Genomic DNA, 5,698 nt, shown 5'->3' with positions numbered 1-5,698 from the left:
TGAGTGTCTGACCGAAGACGAAGGTGTCTGTTTCCAGTCTTTGTACTTTCGTCCACCTCACAACCTCTTTCGTATTAGTCCCCAGGCAGGGGAAAACTGCCTATCCTTCCCAGTCACAGAAGGCGGCGATATAATCTTCACACTGGAGCCTGCCGATGACCGGATCCGTCCTATATGCGATAGCACTTGTTCAACATATCTCCAAAAATACGCATTTCTCGGTCTCATTAGAAGTGCGTGCATGACAGTTTCCTCGAACTACTTGCATTTTAGGCAGGTTCACTTTATCAGCAATACCCATCCCAGCAGAAGGATCTCAGTAAATTATCCATTGGCCTTGGACCGAAAGTCCCCCGGAACAGATCAGCCAGCTGATTTTCGTTGACGTCCAGAGTCTCCGCGAGCATATTTCGATCTTGCCCGACACTAATCCCTTATTAAGCGCTATAGTGATGTCTCCACTGGTTGTAATGCCCGACTGGCAAACGACAGTCTGGATGCTAAGCACCCTTCCTCGGTCTAAGCATGATCCAAGACTGCAGCTCAATCAAAGAGATGAGTTGTGGAAAAGCGAGTCTGACAAATGGCGACTATACCTGCTAGCCGTCAAGGAAACGTTGCAGATGAAGTAGCCTTAGTGCATGTCTGTCCATTATTAGCCTTGGCATGCACAGATTCTACGTTGTGAATGTTGACAGTAAATGACCTGACTGAACAGTGAAACCCGTCTCCTCCACAGAAAGTGAAAGAGCAAGCGCTCCATTTTTGTCAGCAATGAAGCGGGGTAAGGAATGGTGGTCGAGTGGTAATAGATGACAGATGTGAAGTAGGCATTCGGAAACTGAGAGGAAACTATCCCCTTCGGGAATGGTTTCCTCTCAGATCATTTTGGGTGAGAATAGCTAGATTGCTAGTCACCTCACCCCAGTTTCCAGTTTCTGTTCACGTGGAGGTATGGACCAAACCAGACTCCGAGCAGTTTAATTGGTCCGTCTATCCAGCATCACACAACGCTGTCGGGTGGCATGGATCTGCCTCTCCAGGTACCGAGCTGTGCCCCTCTCCCCAAAGTTCTGGTTAATCTTTGCTCTTGTCACCGCTTTGTATTCCTTCAGAGTAGTGTCGATCACCTCGATGTGTTTGTTATCCGACACTATTAAGGTACCGTCACCGTATATGCTGACACAGCTCATCCACATTCTAATTCATGCAGAATGACCCTTGAAACATACAGCGGGGACGAGAGGAGGTAGCCTAAACGGATCGAATTCATGATACTAAATGGTTCCCAAAGTGGGCAGTACCACCCCTGGTGAGGTGGGAGGCGGTGGAAAGACCCAGGAGGGAGTTGAAGAAAAATGGGGCTGTAATGGGGTGACCAAAACGGGGCGATGAATGTAAAAAAAAGGGTTTAATTAGGTTAAGTTTTTTTTTTTAAATACTGTTGTTTTGAATTTGCTGCAGAAAATGGTCTATGTCTGTGATGGTGAGTGATGGTGGGGTACACTAGGAATATGGCCTTAGAACAAAGGGGGCGGCAGCCTGGAAAAGTTTGAGAACCACTGTGATAGATGATCATTTACTCTGAGCACTGAGTAAATGTTGCTGTACATTACATCGATTCAACCTTTGAAGATGGGGCCGAAACCAGCCGCCAGGAAGGCAGCCATTGTGACGACAGTCGCTAAAAATTGGTGGCCAACCCTACCGAAAGCTTTTGATTGATTTAAGCTAATCAGGGCCCTATCTATTCTAGGTTCTTTACCAACCCTATCTATGATGTATCACATGATGTAGAGATTGTCATGGATAGATCTGTGGATAGAATGGTTCAATTACCAGAGTATCAAGGACAAGGACCGACCTCTTTACTAACACTTTGGCCAAGATCTTCGACTCTGCATTTAACAGAGTTACGTATCTGAACTTTAAAAAAAAACTATTCCTCATTGTATGAGTCTTTTCTCAGCAGCACCATTATACCTCCTGTTTTGATGTCAGTTGCAGCAGACATCTACCAAGAAGCCCTAGAACAAGCGTGGCATTTGAAGGGAGAGGTCGGTAGGCAGGCCATCCAGCCCCTGAAACTTCTTCCTCGTGCAGCCAGCAATCGCAGCCAGCAATCGCTTCGTGTATTTCTTCAGCGGTTATCGGCCTTTCACAGAACTCTGCATCCTTGGCCAAGAGCCGTAACAGGTCGTCAAGGTATATTGTTGTTGTTGTTGTTGTTTTTGCTAATGATGTTATTGTTTTTACAAGTACTATCGTCTATCAGAGCAATTTTTTGAGCTTTGACCTTCCATATGCAAAATGCTGTCTTTGCTATCTTTTGCAGCTGATGCTGTTGTTTTTGTTTATGACTTGAGCTTACATCGAGTAAAAATAAAGTTAATGAAAACATAGGTATAACAAAAAAATTTCAAATAGAAGAGTTCTCCAAAACCACCATGAGTAGTTTGGTGGAAATATTACATCTGAGGCCACAAAAATGTCCTTTACCAGTTCCTTTTTCCCTGATTAGAAAAACATATTTAGAGTAGGCTCCTTCAACATCACTAATTTTGCAATTCCAATAACCTTGCATTAAACACGTTTGAAGGCATCTAAAACCATTTTTACTCTTACAGCCCTCTTAAAATATTATTTGGAGAAATTGACAAGAGCTTCGTCGGAGAGGAAAATGTATGTCTTCAAAACCTTTAGACGAAAATGTATGTCTTCAAAACCTTTAGACGAAAATGTATGTCTTCAAAACTTCAACGTTTTGTCGGCATAGTCACGAGGGAGAAGAAAACTAGCCTCCCTTACCAATAATAGGAAATTGGCGCATCTTTCTTCTCTAGATTTGGCTAATAGCTGGATTCGTCCTGCTCGCGACAACAGTTGTTCTATACAAGCTAAAAATCGGTAATGCATAGCAACTGAATTATAGTGTGCAGGACAGTCTTGTCGCCCTGCCTCGCATCTTTGACAGATTCGATTCTTGACACTTCTTGTAGAACTTGTCTTGAACAAGTAGTACCTCTTTGTAGTTCCGTTACACCAAGGAAGTTTTGGAAGTATTCCGGACATTCAGATTTGTTTCCATTTCATCGTCGCTATTACCTTTCACTAACTCTCTATAAGAATGTGAGAATTGTTTTCACGCCCACAGCATTGTCCAGCTGCTACAATAACATTCTAGATGCCACACGTCCACTTTAGTTGTTACTCGAAAGCACCCACATCAATTCGCCTTCGTTTTCGATAACGTCATCACCGTCGCCATAATCCAGATATTTCTGCAGGTCTGTCAATCTGAGAGTGTGCCTGTGCACTGTCAGCGACAGAATTCCGAGACCACAATAGATTGAATGTTGGCAGCTGAAGGATTTTCTGAAAATTTCGGGGAGGGGTTTGCCGATTATATCAACCTCAGTTCTTGACTGATACTTTCTTATATCGACAAAAGAAAGTATAAAAGCCAAAGTTGATTTCGGAAGGATCTGAACTCAGAACGTTAAGAACTGGAACAAATATCGTCTGCTATTTTCTCCTGGTGCTCCAACGATTCTACTAATCTACCTCCTTCTGTTACCAGGCCTCTTTCATATACAAAAAGAGAATCAAGTTGTACATATATGGTTTTATATAAAAGAAACTGAAGATGAGACACTGACGTCTCCAAAACTTTCGTTAAGTCTACGGGGGTAGACTATTCTCATTTCGTTATCCATGCCAAGAAAATTCCTCCTATTAGTTGCTCCCCTAGTTAAGGAATCTCTTGTTCGTTCGGTTTTTACCAAAATATATACTGAGTCACCCAGGAATTTAATTCGAGGCTATTAGCTGAACTAAACACTAAACCCTTTACCAATGCTTATATCCACTATCCCAAAGTCCCTTCATTGGCTCTTAATCTCTCTCTCTCTCTCTCTCTCTCTCTCTCTCTCTCTCTCTCTCTCACTCTCTCCCTTCCCTCTCTTAACTTTTGATACTTTTTGTAAGTGGTTTAGCTTAACACAAATTATAATAGATTAAGTAAGGCAACAAGTAACAAGTAATATCTAGATTAGTCAGTCTGCCTCATGGTCCACCAGCGGACAAGATGGGAAAGGTGTTGTCCTGGAAGATGGCAAGAGAGACATGCTGGAATAGCTGCTCTGACTCAAGGGGCGCGCACTGGCGGATCAGAGGAGCAGCCAAGTTCTAAAGTTTAAAAATGGTACCCTGACACATACCAAACAATTTTAAACTCATTTCTCTCATATTATGCGAAATATTTGATTTGTTATAATCTACGTAATACATTCATTTAATTTCACGCTTCAGTAACAATGTCATTATGTATGACCCTTACAACTACGGATATAGGTGTGACGTGAGAAAGAGGAAACTCCACAGGATCGTCCAATGTCGAGATGTTATGACATCAGAGTTTGTTTTAGTTCTTCAGATGTCAGCGGCCACCAACACACAACAGGTGAGCAAATAGTTCAAAGGCATCGGAAGTTGGTCAAATAAAGTAATGATTCCAGAAACTTCTTCAGTGACCATGCAATTAACAAAAAAAAAAAAAAAAAAAAAAAAAAAAAAAAGAGAGAGAGAGAGAAATTCGACTTTTATCGCACAAGTGAACTAAAGAGTTTTTAAAAATTGTTGAAAAGGCACGCATTTTGAAAAATGTGCTCGTGGGGAGCGGTCTCTTCACTTGCTCCTCTATTAACTACGTTACTGTTGCGCATAGTCATCTCCGCCCCGACAGCAGAGATGTGTTCTGGCGGACGAGAACACCGGAGTTCTCCACTACCACAGGCTCGACCACAAATCTATCAGAGAGCGGCCGATACTTAGACAGTATGCCTTTCTTGATTTGACATGCAACGAAACCTGGATTAGTAACTGTACACACCAGGTTACCACTGGAGATGTCATAGCATACGGCATCCCAGATGAGGGGCCTACTGCCGCAGAATGAAAAAATTGTCATGCCATCTGATCTTTTACCCTCCTCTTGGTCCAGCTCCACTGGCGCAAACTGGGACGGGAAACCTGCGGCGTCGAGGCCATGCTTCATGATTTCATCGAGGATATATTAAGATAATAAAAGTAATAATTTACGCACATCTACAAAAATGAATTTATACAAATACTTTACATAATATAAACGCACAGATATATTTTATATGAAGAGGGCGTTTTACATGTTTCAGTCATCGGACTACGGCCATGCTGGGGCACTGCCTTGACGGGTTTAGCCAAACAAATCGACACTAGTACTTTTCTTAAAGTCTATACTTATCTTATCGGTCTCTTATGCCAAGCCACTAACTTACAGGGGTGTTAACTGACCAACATCAATTGTCAAGCAATGGTGAGGGACAAACGCAAAGACAGACACACATAAACATACACATGCACGCACGCACATACATACACACACACAGACACACACACACAGACACACACACACACACACACATAATATATTCGCCGAGCTTCTTTTAGTTTCCGTCTATCAAATCCACTCACAAGATTTTGGTTGCCACCAGGAGTAGAAGCACCGACGTGCCACACAGTGGGACTGAACCTAAAACCGTATGTATGGGAAGAAAACTTTCTAACACAACTACGTCTGCTCCTATAATAACAAATTTCATAAAATACAAAGCAAATAAAGGTACCTATACATCGGTCAAATTACAAGGCGATCCGATAC

Source organism: Octopus bimaculoides, chromosome 3 (assembly GCF_001194135.2).
Source record: "Octopus bimaculoides isolate UCB-OBI-ISO-001 chromosome 3, ASM119413v2, whole genome shotgun sequence".
In the NCBI taxonomy this organism is placed as follows: Eukaryota; Metazoa; Mollusca; class Cephalopoda; order Octopoda; family Octopodidae; genus Octopus; species Octopus bimaculoides.
Note: the sequence above shows the minus strand (reverse complement) of the source record.